This window comes from Rhinatrema bivittatum, chromosome 1 (genome assembly GCF_901001135.1).
Source record: "Rhinatrema bivittatum chromosome 1, aRhiBiv1.1, whole genome shotgun sequence".
In the NCBI taxonomy this organism is placed as follows: Eukaryota; Metazoa; Chordata; class Amphibia; order Gymnophiona; family Rhinatrematidae; genus Rhinatrema; species Rhinatrema bivittatum.
In genome coordinates, this window is record NC_042615.1 from 18,443,904 (window position 1) to 18,460,666 (window position 16,763).

General features: G+C 42.9%; 1 protein-coding gene across 1 annotated transcript in view; it reads left to right on the top strand.

Annotated features, from left to right (window-relative positions):
- Positions 1–16,763, top strand: part of HSPA4L (heat shock protein family A (Hsp70) member 4 like) — a 626,705-nt gene that overhangs the window by 381,231 nt on the left and 228,711 nt on the right. The window lies entirely within an intron of this gene.

Genomic DNA, 16,763 nt, shown 5'->3' on the forward strand with positions numbered 1-16,763 from the left:
TTCCAAGCTTATCTTTCTGCTGTTATTATATAGGAGGCAATATTCAAACTTCCCTCATTGATACAAAGTCCATTCGTACTTTCTCATGGTCTTTGCACCAGTTTTCAAAAGCAAATTAAACACATACTTTTTCTTTGAAAATTTCTGTGGTGCAAAGTATGCACAGATACTTGAGCCTGCTTTTTGTGCAAGTATAATTTTGTTGTAAAAGTATACATGGAGATTTGAAAATGCTATCATCTTCTTTGTGTGTCCTTTTCCTCCCTGACTAGTAATATCTCCTGTCAGTGTAAGTAAAAGTACATTATTTATTTATTTATTTGTTTGTTTGTTTGTTTGTTTAGCTCTTTTCTATACCGACATTCATGATCATTACCATATCACATCGGTTTACACAGAACAAGGGGTTATAACTTTAACAAACCATTTAAACAAGAAGCAAAGTTACAATCAACAAGGTGGAATAAACTTGGGGGCTAAGATAGCCGGAAAAACATAGGACAGAGGAAGATAGTTAACAAAGTAAAATTAAAAAATTAAACGTATTAAAGATACTTAGTAGATGGGGTTCCTAGCTGCATATATAGCGAAGTATGGCTAAAAAATTGCTACATGCATTGAGAAGCAATTTAGCCATATAGGGTGGTCAGACAACTAATTTACACAGACAAAACCCTTTCTACCTGCAGAAATTGCTTTGAAATGTATCCTTATAGTGCCTTGAAAGTATTTATCTGATGTACTATGATATACTATGTCACCCTAACATACTCATGTGATGCCACAACCATCTCTATGAAAACCGTTTAGCATTTCTTTTTGCAATGTGTTATCGTAAGTTGTTATTCCCTTGTTATTATATTCTGTTATACCAACCAGTTCTATGAAAACCTGTTAGCATTTCATTATCCTTTTTATTGTAATCTGTTACACTTCCACGTAACCCGTTACTTTTCCATGCTTCCTGATAGATATAATACTACCTTATCATGTTCCTTGTACTCCTGTTTGTTCCATGTAAACAGATGTGATGTGCAAGCGAATATCGGTATATAAAAGCCGTAAATAAATAAAATATACCTATTGCTGATATCCAAATTTCTATGTACATATGGGATTCAATTTCAAAGCCTTAGGAAACTTGCACATTAAAACTTTACCCACCCAAGTCAGTCATATGTGGGTAAGTGGATTTTTAGCTGCCTGTAAGTACATACTATGCCTTTGAAAAATCTTCACATCATTGTAAATTTTTCACATTCTCTTGTCAAAAAGCACAATCAAAATGTATTAAAACGAGTTTGTTTCACTGAAATACACAATCATATTCTATGTTTTCGTCATGAAAGAACAATTATAGAAATATTCCAAAAGTAATTGAGTAAAATACCATTTTGGGTTGCTAAAATGAAGCGATTCATATATTTATATAAATACATTCTCTCATGCTTATCTGTCCTTTCTTTCGGGCCAGTTAGTATGGGGGATGATGTACTTGGTTATGAAATGCAGAAGCATGCACATGCTTAGCATATCACTTAGTATATCAATAGTTTTCTCACAGGACAAGCAGGATGGTAGTCCTCACATATGGGTGACATCATCAGGATGGAGCCCAATCACGGAAAACTTCTGTCAAAGTTTCTAGAACTTTGACTGGCCTCTACTGGGCATGCCCAGCATGGCACTAGCCCTGCATCCAGCAGGGGTCCCCTTCAGTCTTCTTTTTTCCGCGCAGCAGTAGCCACGTGGGTTAAGGAGCTCTCTAGAGATTCCTGACAGGAATTTTCCTCACAGAACTTCTTTCAAAATTTCCAAAACAATTCTACAGATAAGACTTTACCGTAGTTTGCTGTCAATTCCCATCGAGTTTTCCATTCAGGGCCTACCGGACATCGACCGCACCGTGGCTAAACTTTTGTCGAAGCCATGGCGTTGGGTTTTCATCGGTGCCCCGACTGTCCTCAGACAATGTCCATCATAGACGCGCATAGGGTTTGTATGTTATGTTTGGGGTCCGACCATGACATCCTAAATTGCACCAAATGTGCCCAAATGACACTGAAGGGCCGTAAATGGAGTTTCTTTTTCAGGCAAAGCCTTCGACTCCATCGACCGCTTCGACATCGTCTGAGCTGGTGCCATCAACTTCTCGCCAGCAGTGGGGCACCGGTGCTGCCCGACCAGCATCGACTACTCCGAAGGGGTCGACTTCTTCCTCATAGGCTCCGGAGAAGGACCGAGGAGAACATCGTGAATAGTGTCGACACCGTCATTGGAAGGCTCAGTCCGCTGATCCAGGCAAGCCCTCGGCATTGGCTTCAACAGAGCCACCGACAAAGAAATCCCATCCAGAGAAGGCCCCATCCTCCTCTGCGACTGGGTCACCGAGGCGTTCCCCACCTTCATTGGTGCCGGGAGCCGCGATTCCACTTTCACTGGTGGACCCTCCAGCTACGCCAGTATTGCCTCCTACTCCAGAGCTGGGGTTCCATGCCCCAGGCTTCCGCGAGGAATTGGATTGGATGATCCAAGAGGCCATCGGTAAGGCACCGCAGGGCTTCCAACCTCCATCGGCGCCGACACCGATGCCAGCCCCAGTCACCGACCCGATACCCACGGTGCTCACACCACTACTCGGCAGGCTGGATGTGCTGATCAGTGCCCTTCCACCGGTGGAACCGAGGATACCGGTCTGTCCACCGCCTTCTACCCTGATTCCTTTGTCATTGAATGATGACAAAGCACCGAGGCCGGAACCTATGCCCCGACCGTCTGGGATCTTACCACCGACTTGCCCATTGGTGTCAACCATACCATCGATACCCGCATCGTCCTCAGTCAGTGCCCCCATCGATGCCATCTGTGCCTCCATCAATGCCATTGGTGCCTCCTCCGATGCCGTTAGTGCCTAGACCTGATCCTTCAGGAATAGCACCTTTACTTCCCTCTGGTGATCCTATGGGAGCAGGTGATCAGCCTTACGATCCTTGGACCGATGATTCTTCCCAGGATTCTGATGATCTACCTTCAGAGCCATTTCCCCTAAGGAGAGAAGACATTCTCCTCCAGAGGACCTGTCTTTATTAATTTTATAAAGGAAATGTCTGAAGCTATACCATTCCAACTTCAGACAGAAGAGGACTCCAGGGACTAGATGCTGGAAGTGCTCCAATTTGTGTATGCACCCAAGGAAATAATGTCCATACCCGTTCTTGAAGTCCTCCTGGACTTGTTGAAGAGGAAGTGGGAGGATCCAGGTTCTGTACCACTGGTGAATCGGAAAACAGATGCCACCTACCACCTACGCCCCTGGTTTCCAAAAACCACAGCTGGATCACCATTCTGTGGTTGTGGAGTCAGCCCAGAAAAAAGCTTGACGTTCTAAACCTCATTCTTCCATTCCTCCAGGGACAGAACAAAGGTCCTGGATGCATTTGGCCATCGTGTTTTCCATGGCTCAATGCTTAGGTCTCGCATTGCCTCCTACTGTTATACATGACCCAGTATAACAGAGACATATTCAAGAAGATCCAGGATTTCTCTGAATCTTTACCCGACCAGCTTCAGGATCAACTTAATGCCCTAGCTCAGAAGGGCCTAGATCAGTGGTTCTCAACCTTTCTAATGCTGTGACCCCGCAATACAGTTCCTCATGTTGCGGTGACCCCTCGCCCCGCCCTCGCCCCGTGAGGGTGGGGTGAGGGCGGGGCTTTGGTCATATGGGGGCGGGGTTATGGATGGGGTTGGATTTTAGTGCACACTTATCATTTAATTATGACATTTATAATGTGAATGTAACTCAACTCACCATAGGTTCTCACATGCATGGCACACTGACCCATGATCGTCACGGGGCTAGATGTAAAAGTACAGTTTGTATCCACAGGAACCCCCCTGACCCACAATAATGGATGTAAAGCAGAATTATGACATTCCCCATACAACTCACCCTACAAAAAAGATATTCTGGTTCTAGTGACATCTCAGTAACAGCAACTCAAACTCCTTCTATTTCCAGGCTCAATAGCCCTACTTATGAAAAGACAGCAGTTTACCACCAATGCATGTCCTCTGAGAAAACACAACAAATAAGACCGATACAAATGCTTACATGCTAGCAAAATATCTCATCTCGGTAACAGACACAGAACCGACCTAACATACTCCCAGGATCTGTAGTAATGCACATAAACTAATCCGCACACAGTTACACCTGTATTATGGAATACACTCAAAGAGGAGCAACCCTATCTATGAAAAGGCAACACTACAAATATTAAATCAGGTCCTAAAAACCAATACACCTCTTATTAGGAAAACAGAACTAGCAAGCAGCTATAGATCCCCACACAGAAATAATTGTAAAACTATACTAATAAGCAGAATAAATGTTTCAAAACAGCTATGAACATCCAACAATTAAAAACGCATAAAAACTATTAAACATTCTCCAAACACCAATAAAATATTTCAAAAAAGCAGACATCACACAATTAAAATGGCAGTCAAGAAAAATAAACTTAAAAAGCCACCTTTACTTACCCCATCCAGCAGCTCTCCTACTCCCCTTCCCTGCAGGCCGTGGCACTCACCAGAAGCAGCAGTAGAAGCTAAGCTCTATACTTATGGTCCTCTTCCTTAGTGCCCATGTCTCTCACACACACACACCATACCAGTCATGCCCCCATGACCAGTTTCTGTCTCTCACACACCAATCATCTCCCAAACAGTCTTTGGCACACACACACCAGTCACCTTCCTGAACAGTTTCTCTCATGCCATACACACACACACACACACACACAGGCTTCCCACTCCCGTGTTCTACTTACATATACGGGCTTCTCACTCTCATAATCACTTTCTCACACACACACACACACACCAGTCACCTTCCTGAACAGTTTCTCTCATGCCATACACACACACACACACACACACACAGGCTTCCCACTCCCGTGTTCTACTTACATATATGGGCTTCTCACTCTCATAATCACTTTCTCTGTCTCTCTCTCTCTCTCACACACACACACTCACTCACTCACCAGTCTCTCACTCCCATGCTTGTTCTCTCCACATGCACAGGCTTCTCATTCCCATAATCACTTTCTCTCTGTTACACACACACCAGTCTCTCTCATTTCCATGCTCACTCTCCACGTGCACAGGCTTCTCATTCCCTGAATCACATTTTCTCTCATTCACACACACAAACCAGTCTTTTTCTCTCACACACACCATCACCTTACCAAGCAGTCTCTCTCTCTCATGCATGCACACTCACCCTGGTTTCTCACTCCCATGCTTTCTTTCACCCCCACAACACCAGGCTTCTTACGCCCATGCTTTCTCACATACCCAGACTTCTCCCTTCCATGCTTTTTCTCTCTCTCACACACACACATCAGTCACCTCCCTGACTGATGTCTCACACTCTCACATACACATCAGTCATCTCCCTGAGCAATCACTTTCATTGTCTCTCACATACACACACACATCAGCTCTCTGACCAGTCAATCACACACAGGCTGGCTGGCTGCTTCTCTCTCTTTCTCTCACTCACTTCCTCTTCTCCCCCGAGCACAAATGGGAGCTGCAGCAGCCTCCACTGGCCAAGAAAGAAGAATCCCATCGGCCGCGGGAGGCTCGTGCTGCTCTCTCCTTTCTCCATTACCGGCTGCTTCAACTGCTCGGGGGCCGATGCTGCAGCCGCCGCTGCTACTTTTTCGCGCGGCGCGGCTCTCTCTCCTTCCCGCGCACCACGATTCACTTCCTGTTCCGGGTCACGGGAGGGGCAGGCGCAGGAAGAAGAAAAGGCCCAGCCGCGGGTGCAGGGCTTCTTCTAGCGCCGCTGCCGTTCCCGCTGGGCTTGAACGTGCTGACAGCCCGGCGGCAACGGCAGCGGGAGAGACCGGGAGCGCGCGACCCCTGCGTTTTGGGCGTTCGACCCCCGCCGGGGTCGCGACCCATAGGTTGAGAACCGCTGGCCTAGATGCTGGCAAGCATGAGTTCCGTGCTGCCTATGACATTTTTGACACTGCTTCTAGAGTGTCTGCAGCGGGGATTATTTATTTATTTGTTTATTTGTTTGTTTTTATATACCGACGTTCAGTGGAGTATATCACATTGGTTTACATTATAACTAGAGGAATAATATGACTAAGATGTCTTATTATTATTACATTGTAACATTATAACATGATAACATTATAACAGGGATATTATAACATTGTAGCATTATAACAAGATAGCATTATAACAGGGAGATAGAGGGAGCAGATTGGGATTTGGTGTGGGAGAAGAGCCTTATATTGGGGGCGTTAAACAGGGGAGTAATTGCATTGTAACAGAAAACTTATTAAACAATTTGGAACTTAGGACTCGCTGTTGGAACTAGGTCTCAGTGACTGGGGAGTAACTATTGTAGGAAAGAGGCTTGGTAAGGGAACTAAAGACTGAGAGAAGAGAGTACAAGGTGGCAATGTGACCAAGGTAATAATTATAATGTAACAAAAATTTGTAAGGTAAAATTGAACTTGATTAGTGCACGAAGATGGGCCTGGATGAAGTTCTCTGACTTAAGACCAGAGGTACAGGACCAGTTGGCTGACCTGCCCTGCACTGGAGATAATCTCTTCGGGGACAAAATCCAGGAGACTGTAGCACAGCTCAAAGACTACCACGAGATGCTGGTGTCTTCTGATTTATCATCCTCCTCTAAAAGGACATTCCAAAGAGACTCTAAGCGGTCATCCTTCAAGCCATGGAGATATCCTCCTGCTACTCAAGGTCGCCCTTCCAGACCTAACCAGAAGGGTCAGGCCAGACAATCCAGGCCTCAGAAAACTCAGTCAGCTCCACCACCAGGCCCAGCTGCTGGATTTTGACTCCTCGCTGGAGAGCATAAGCCAACCTCCTCTACCATCTGTACCTGTCGGCGGTCGGTTGTGCCACTTCACCAACCTATGGCACACGATCATTTCAGATCAGTGGGTACTTGCTGTACTGACTCAGGGTTACCACCTCAACTTCCTCTCTGTACCAGCAGACTCCCCACCTCGGCCAATGTGGGGATCATCCGACCACTCTCTTCTGGAGGAGGAGGTTTCAACCCTCCTGAAATCCCAAGCAATGGAACTGGTGCCCCTCTCCCAGCAGGGGCAGGGGTTCTATTCCCGGTATTTCCTCATTCCAAAAATGTCAGGAGGAATTCATCCAATTCTAGACCTCCATGCCTTAAACAAGTATCTACAGAGGGAAAAGTTCAGGATGGTAACCTTGGGCGCTCTACTTCCTCTTCTGCAAAGAGGAGATTGGCTTTGCTCTCTGGATCTTCAGGACGCGTACACACACATCTCGATTACTCTGTCTCATCACAAATTCAATCGATTCCTAGTCGGCCCCGGCATCCACACCTCGAATCTTTACCAAGTGCCTTGTAGTGGTTGCGGCCTACCTGAAATGTCAGGGCGTCCATGTCTACCCTTATCTCGAGGATTGGCTGATAAGGGCTCCAACTCAAAAGGACGCACTAGCCTCCTTATGTCTGACTCTCCATACATTGCTGTGTCTCGGGTTTCTGATCAACTATCCCAAGTCCAGACTAGTTCCATCTCAAACCCTATCCTTCATAGGAGCCGACCTGGACATCGTGCAGGCGAAAGCATTCCTCCCTCAGGATTGAGCTCGTACTCTCATGTTCCTAGCGCAATATCTCTAGGATCGAGATTACAAGACAGCTCATCATTTCCTCATTTTGCTGGGTCCCATGGCATCTTATGTACATGTCACTCCAATGGCACATCTCGCCATGAGAGTCATGCAATGGACTCTGAAGTCTCAGTGGGTTCAGGCTTATCCAGTGTCCTGCATTGTCCATGTTACCAAGCAGCTCCGCATGTCGCTGGCCTGGTGGATGCAGCTTTCCAATCTTCTTCAAGGCCTTCCCTTTCAAATTCCAGAACCCCAAATTATCCTGACAACGGATGCCTGCAACCTAGGTTGGGGTGCTCATGTTGATGGTCTCTAGACTCAGGGAACCTGGTCTCCAGAGGAAGCCAAACATCAGATAAATTTCCTGGAGCTTCGGGCGATAAGATATGCCTTCAGAGTCTTTCAGGATTGTCTCTCAAACAAGGCCATCCTGATACAGACCGACAACCAGGTGGCGATGTGGCACATCAACAAGCAAGGGGGAACGGGTTCCTACCTTCTGTGTCAGGAAGTGGCACAGATATGGGCGTGGGCTCTTTCCCACTTGATGTATCTCAGAGCCACCTACTTGGCAGGTGTGGACAATGTTCTAGTGGACAAGTTGAGTCGAACCATTCACCCGCACGAATGGTCTCTCAACCCCACCGTAGTGGATTCCATCTTCCAACGTTGGGGGTATCCACAGATAGACCTCTTTGCGTCCATCCACAACCGCAAAGTAGAGAACCTGCTTCCTCACTCACAGCCGCCACTCGCAGCCGCCACTCGCAGCCGAGGGATGCTTTCGCCCTCTCGTGGTCCAACGGTCTCCTCTACGCGTACCCTCTACTTCCACTCATATCGAAGACTCTCGTGAAGTTACGAAGGGACAAGGGCTTAATGATTCTGATAACCCCTCACTGGCCACACCAAGTCTGGTTCCCAATCCGCCGGGACCTATCAGTTCGCCGGCGCATCCCTCTAGGGAAGGATCTGCTACTGATAACTCAGAACGACGGGTGCCTACTCCACCCCAACTTCCAGGCCCTGTCCCAGACGGCCTGGATGTTGAAAGGTTAATACTCCAACCCCTTAACCTTTTGGAGTCAGTATCCTGAGTCCTGGTAGCTTCACAAAAGCCTTCCACGAGACGGTCTTATTGTTCTAAGTGGAAATGTTTTACGGTCTGGTGCACGTCCATATCCATAGACTCCTTCACTTATTCCACTGCGGAGTTTCTGGACTATCTCTGGCATCTGTCAGAATCAGGCCTGAAAACTTCCTCTATGAGAGTGCATGTCAGCCCTTAGTCACACGCGTCATGAGAGGTTTGCTCCACTTGAAACCTCTATTGCTCCCTCCGGCCCCCACTTGGGACCTTAACGTGGTCTTAGGGCGGCTCATGAAATCTCCATTTGAGCCTCTCCACTCCTGTGATCTCCGCTATCTCACCTGGAAAATGATTTTTCTTCTTGCTTTAACATCTGCTCGCAGAGTTAGTGAGTTACAGACATTAGTCATCTACCCGACTTACACTAAAATTCTGCATGACAGAGTGGTCCTCCGTACACACCCTAAGGTTTTACAAAAGGTAGTGTCGAAATTTCATTTTAATCCATCATCTTACCTACTTTCTTTTGAAGGCCCCATTGAAAACCAGGAGAAAAGGCTCTACATTCCCTGGACTGCAAACGTGCCCTAGCCTTTTATCTGGAGCTCAGGTCAGCCCACAGGAAATCCACTCAATTATTTGTTTTTTTCGATACCATCAAATTGGGAAATCCAGTGGGAAAACAGACCCTTTCCTCCTGGTTAGCGGACCGCATATCTCTTTGCTATCAGCAAGCAGGCATTCCTTTTCAAGACCGTGTCAAAGCACACTCTGTGAGGGCCATGACGACTTCAGTAGCACACCTCCGATCGGTGCCGCTTCCTGACATTTGCAGGACTGCCACGTGGTGTTCTCTCCACACTTTCGCAGCCCACTATTGCTTGGACAAAGCCGGAAAACAAGATTCCATCTTCGGCCAATCTGTCCTGCATAACCTATTTCCAACGTGACGTACCAACACCCTTCCGCCTGCCCGGTGGGGGTTCAGGATGCCCTCTACCAAATTCCACCCCAGTTGTTGTGCCTGTTGCACGCCATTGGGTGCATTTGGTGCATTTTCGGACATCCTCAGCTCGGTACTCACCCATATGTGAGGACTACCATCCTGCTTGTCCTGTGAGAAAGCAATTGTTGCTTACCTGTAACAGGTGTTCTCACAGGACAGCAGGATGTTAGTCCTCATGAAACCCGCCCGCCGCCCCGCGGTGTTGGGTTCGTAACGTTTTGTTATTTTATTTTTGGCACTGCCTGTAGCTTTCAAATAAGACTGAAGGGGGACCCCTGCTGGCTGCAGGGTTAGTGCCATGCTGGGCATGCCCAGTAGGGGCCAGTCAAAGTTCTGGAAACTTTGACAGAAGTTGTCCGTGATTGGGCTCCATCCTGATGATGTCACCCATATGTGAGGAGTAACATCCTGCTGTCCTGTGAGAAAACCTGTTACAGGTAAGCAACATTTGCTATTTCACCAATCAATCGGCATTGATGGAGGCTCAGACAGTGCAAAGATTGAGGAACACACTGTTCCTGTGGGGGGGAGAACTCATCCTCCCCACATTCAAAGGAACTAGTCTCCACGGGCAGGAGCCCTGGTTGACGTAGCCTCCCCTTCTTCTTGCTGGTATGCCAGTGCAGTCTCCTTGTTAGAGAGGATGGGCAGGAGCCTGGGCAAGCATCTTGCTGCCGCACCGTTGCTATATCCAGTAACGGTTGCCCACGCACATCCGTGACCAACGCACCGTTATTCTGACGCATTAATGTCAGAACCTCGATGGGGGCAACACAAACGATAGATGCCAAATAATGGCCATTGAACTTCTTTATTAGGAGACTAGTTCATCCAATACAGAAACGCCAAACTCAGGCCAAGTTTCACCCCCACACAGGGGCTGCCTCAGGGGATACAATTATCAAATAACGCATACAACTTAACCAAAAAAGACAAACATAAATAAAAAATCAAATCATATAGACAATTGCATGGTAACAAATGGAATAGAATATGTAAAATGGAACATATAAATTGAACGTATTAACTGAACATGTGTAACAGGAAATGTAACTTGCATTAAAACCAAGGACATGTCATTATATCGAAGACTAGATGATTTTACCTGTGCAAGAAATATCTTATATGCGTGTGAAGATTATCGTGTGCTAATAAGTTTTTCAAAAAGGCTGTGCTCTGTATGGAAAATATAATAAAAAATAACACAAACTGCCAAATGGATTGAATAATACAATCTTCTTATCAATTGTGACTGTAAAATAGCACGCCTGTGTTTAAATCCAAAGAAAATAATAAAAACATGCATGAAGGAAAGGCTCTCACAATCTAAATATAACTAAAACCCAATAAAAAACACGACTGGTTCCAAAGGGAATGGGCATGTTGTGTATAAAGCTATGATGGGAAATACAAGTGCAGGTGACATTAATGTAAAAGTGAGCGTCAAAGTGAAAGAGATCTAAGCTGAAATAGTGTCTTAAACTGCCGACATGTCATAAGGTAATCAATCTTACTTGGAGTGTATAACACCAGCATAACTGTGAAGCGTGATTGTAATTTTGACAGTAATTTTCAATGCGCTGTATTGCGCGCCGAGGCTGCTAACACTCAAAGCTGTGGGCATATGGACTGATGAGATAACAAACACGGGAAACACAGTAACAAAAAAGGAGAGTAAATGTGATTTACAAAGCACTGTAAAGCACGCCGGACTGCAGGTATATGGACTGATGACAAAAAAAAGCCATACCAGAAAAGCCATACCAGAAAAGCCATACCAGAAAATTTCAAATACAATTGAAAGGAGATACAGTGACACACTAAGGATTGGAAATATTTTCGAATTGCTGCACCGTCAAACGTATCTTTATCTATAATAACAGTTGAAAAATTATGATTTACTCAACATTAAATTTAAAACAGCATGCCGGTTTCCTGCTGCACGGAATGCCCAAAAGAAAAAATGTGATTGTGAACTGAAAACACTGTGAGTCACGCCCAAATAGAAGTCACTAATAACTGTGGGCGGCATTGTGGCTACACATGAATATTAGCCCAGCTGGACAAATTGATGTTACATTGTCAAAAAAAACAATTTTTTATGCCGGTCAGTATAAGGAATAAACAAAAAATAGTGTGAACATAAAGAGCTGTGAGAAAATGAATGCTGGCAAATTATACCACTGTAGATTCAAAACTGTCTGCAGTCATGTATATCTGACCAAATAATAATAAACTAAATGAAAAGATGAATACCAAGGGGGTGGGGAATAAATACAAATGTTTGGAAAAAAAACTCAAATTATGGGATAAACTAATGCTAGCAAAGCTAAAATACAATTGTGAACGTGAGCAATATAAACTTGAGACTTTCTCAGAACAATATAACAACTAGCGCACTTGTCTCCTTCTTAACTGAATAGAAAGACTGAACTGAGTGTTGTGGGCTTAAGACGCTGAAAACTGCGCCAAAATTGCTGTCAATCAGATTTGTGGGCGTGACCATCTCTACCCGTATCTACTACCTTAGCACCATGACCCGGTGTGTAAAAATGCCCAAAAACAAAAAATTCAAAAAATCGACATATTAAAATATGAATTAATCTCCTGGTCGGTATGAAAAAGTGAAAACATGACTGCGGACAAATTATGTCGCTGTTAAATTTAAACAGATCTGAGAATCGGCATTCTGACTATGAATCGAAGCTAACACCACAGCATGGCGTTTTCAAGTATCTGTGTCTCAGGGGACTATGGTGATGCACACAAACAGGCATACCGCTAAATTAAAAAAATTGCAAAATTGTTTAAAAATCAATACCTAGTGAAAATGGATGTCGGATTATACCTTACATAGAGTAACACGGGGCGCAGACAGATATATATATATATATGGCTGTTGTGTGGGATAAACTAATCCAGATGCGGTGGACAGAGAAACAATTGAATGGATATAGTGTGCTGGCAGATGGACAAATAGGCACTGTCAAGCATATTGATGACAAAAATTCTAGTGTGAGAAGGCAGAATGTAACTAAAAAACAAAAAAATTAGAAAATGTTAAGACGTCTTTAATCAAGTGAAAAATATAGCTAAAAAGTAACCACATGACCTTGTGAGAGCCAAACCTAAATGAGGGAAGTGTTTTGTCAAATAAAAACCGCAATTATGACTTAAAACCACAGACAGGGACACAGTATCAAAAGATAAATGATTAAAAACTATATCAAAAAATATCAAAAAACTTTTTTTCAAAAAAATAGGTAAAATCAATCATAAAACAAAGCAGCAGAAAATTATAGGAAAACCGAATAATCAACTTCTAAATATAAACCATTGGGTTCAATGGTATTAAACCCAAAAATGTACTTCTGTTCTAATTGGAGTAGCAATCTGTCTAAGTCTCCTCCTCACGGATTTGGGACAGGTTGGTGTAATACACAGAATTTGAAATCATTAAATTTGTGGTTATTTGTACTGCGTGAGTTACCAGAGGTTTAGATTCTGCTTTTCTGTTGATGCTGCTTTTATGTTCAATAATGCGGTTGTTAAATTGTCTAATGGTTTTTCCAATATATAGTTTATTACAGGGACATTGTACAACATATACTACACCCTTACTTTTAGAGTTGGTAAAAGTTTTAAGTTTAAATACCCTATCTGTTCCTGGGATCTTATACTATTCGTTTTTAAATTAACTTCGCAAACAGAACAACATCCACATGATCGATGGCCAGGGGGTCTTATACCCATACTTTTATGTTGTACTAATGTGGATGAAGAGACGAATTCCTTAACATTTTTCTCTCTTTTGTTCGCTATCATTAAGTCTTTATTTTTAAAACAAGGATTATAATAATTGTAAAATCGGCCAATGTTTCTTTAGAATTCTGATAATTTGTGAGGACAAGTGCGTGAAAGTTAAAGGGCACACAATGCAATCTACAGTTTTCTTTTCTTTGTGGATCAGTAAGTCTTGTCTATCTGCTAAAGAGGCTTTTTCAAAACCAGCTGCAATATGTTTTTTAGGATAGGATTTTTCCAGGAATCTTGCACTCATTTCTTTTGACCTAACTTGGAACGTGTCATTATCGCTGCATAATTTTTTCAACCTTAAAAATTGTGAGTACAGGAGATTTTTTTGTAGAGCTTTATGTCAGCTAGAATAATGTAAAAGTTTGTTTGTGTCAGTCGGTTTACGATAAATATCTGTAGAAAAAGAACCATTTTTAAAAGAGACTAAAACATCTAAAAACGGGATTTGTGCACTACTAAAATTAATACAAAATTTTAGATTGCAATCCAAAGTGTTAATCCAAATAAAAAATTGATTCAAAGTATCTGAGTCACCTTTCCAAACTATAAAAATATCATCTTTGTAGCGTTTCCATAATAAAATATTATCTTTGAATCTATGGTCTAATAAAAACAAATTTTCAAACCTTGCTACATATAAGTTTGCAACTGACGGTGCCATAGGTGAACCCATTGCAACTCCTTTTATTTGTAAAAAAAATATTGTCGATTAAAAATGAAAAAATTGTTGTTTAAAATGATCTCTGCCAATTCCAATAAAAGCTTGTTTGGTATATGCATATGTGTGTGCCGTTCCGAAAGTTGTAATGCAATGATATCCAACGCTATGTCTTGCGGGATGTTGGTATACAGTGATTCAATATCCAATGTTACCATTAAAGTGCCATCATTAAAATCTTTAAAATCATTTAAAACAGTAATAAAATGTGAGGAATCACGGATATACGACAGAATCTTACATATCTCTGATTTTAAAAATGTGTCAATAAAAACGGAGAGGGGTTCCAGTAAAGAACCATTGGCTGAGATAATCGGTCTGCCGGGAGGATCGTTGATCGACTTGTGGATCTTAGGGAGAACATATATGGTGGGTGTAATGGGAAATTTAACTGTTAAAAAATCATATTCTTTATTGGTCAAAAAACCGCCATCTTTGGCTATGGATAAAATGTTATCGATATTGTTTTAATCTCAATGGTGGGATCCTTTGTCAATTTTTTATAAAAACTGCAATCAGATAACTGACAATCTATCTCTTGTATTTATTTCGTTTTATCCATTATTACTACGCAGCCACCTTTGTCCGCAGCCTTGATTACAATGTCCTGATTCCTATCCAGAGTATCAAGTGCTATTCTTTCTTGGTGCGTCATATTAAAATCTTTCTTTTTGGTGGCCTGTTTAGATTCTAGATCAGCTAGATCGTGTAAAATAATTTTTTCCTTGGTCTTAATGCAAGTTACATTTCCTATTACACATGTTTAGTTAATGCGTTCAATTTATATGTTCCATTTTACATGTTCTATTCCATTTGTTCTTCTTGCCACAAGTATCTGTGCAACCACAATTTAAATACCCAAATAATTGATCACCTCAAGTGAGAAAAAATACTTTTCCAAGTACCAGACCTCATACAACGGCATGGGTTAGTAATGCTAATTTAGCATATATTGAGTATGCCAACGTTTATAATCACAGGTCTCTGATGGACAAAATTTTTCTTTTGTTTTCTTTGCTTTCGTGAGAACAATGTTCTAAATCGTGTGAATAAAATAGTCTCTTTGAATAAACACAACTATTTCTGTGCACTTCTTTTCATTTTATCATATTTAGCCAGCACTTAGCTTAGTTCTTGTGGTGAAGAAACGCCATATTTCTTCGTGAGAGGCTAGCGTGGAAAAAGCCCGACACTGGATCCGTGTTTCGGCGCGTGCCTTCGTCGGGGGCCGAAATAGATGATATTGGAGCGGCTGGAGATGACGGCGTCTGCCGGTGTTCCGTTTGGATGCCCAATTTTCCAGTCTCACAAGGTCTTCCTGCAATTTATCACAATCTGCTTGTGATTTAACTACTCTGAACAATTTTGTGTCATCTGCAAATTTGATTATCTCACTCGTCGTATTTCTTTCCAGATCATTTATAAATATATTGAAAAGTAAGGGTCCCAATACAGATCCCTGAGGCACTCCACTGTCCACTCCCTTCCACTGAGAAAATTGTCCATTTAATCCTACTCTCTGTTTCCTGTCTTTTAGCCAGTTTGCAATCCACGAAAGGACATCGCCACCTATCCCATGATTTTTTACTTTTCCTAGAAGCCTCTCATGAGGAACTTTGTCAACCGCCTTCTGAAAATTCAAGTATACTTACCGGTTCACCTTTATCCACATGTTTATTAACTGCTTCAAAAAATTGAAGCAGATTTGTGAGGCAAGACTTGCCCTGGGTAAAGCCGTGCTGACTTTGTTCCATTAAACCATGTCTTTCTATATGTTCTGTGATTTTGATGTTTAGAACACTTTCCACTATTTTTCCTGGCACTGAAGTCAGGCTAACCGGTCTGTAGTTTCCCGGATCGCCCCTGGAGCCCTTTTTAAATATTGGGGTTACATTTGCTATCCTCCAGTCTGCAGGTACAATGGATGATTTTAATGATAGGTTACAAATTTTTACTAATAGGTCTGAAATTTCATTTTTTAGTTCCTTCAGAACTCTGGGGAGTATACCATCCGGTCCAGGTGATTTACTACTCTTCAGTTTGTCAATCAGGCCTACCACATCTTCTAGGAGGTTCACCGTGATTTGATTCAGTCCATCTGAATCATTACCCATGAAAACCTTCTCCATTACGGGTACCTCCCCAACATCCTCTTCAGTAAACACTGAAGCAAAGAAATCATTTAATCTTTCCGCGATGGCCTTATCTTCTCTAAGTGCCCCTTTAACCCCTCGATCATCTAACGGTCCAACTGACTCCCTCACAGGCTTTCTGCTTCGGATATATTTTAAAAAGTTTTTACTGTGAGTTTTTGCCTCTACAGCCAACTTCTTTTCAAATTCTCTCTTAGCCTGTCTTATCAATGTCTTACATTTAACTTGCCAATGTTTATGCTTTATCCTATTTTCTTC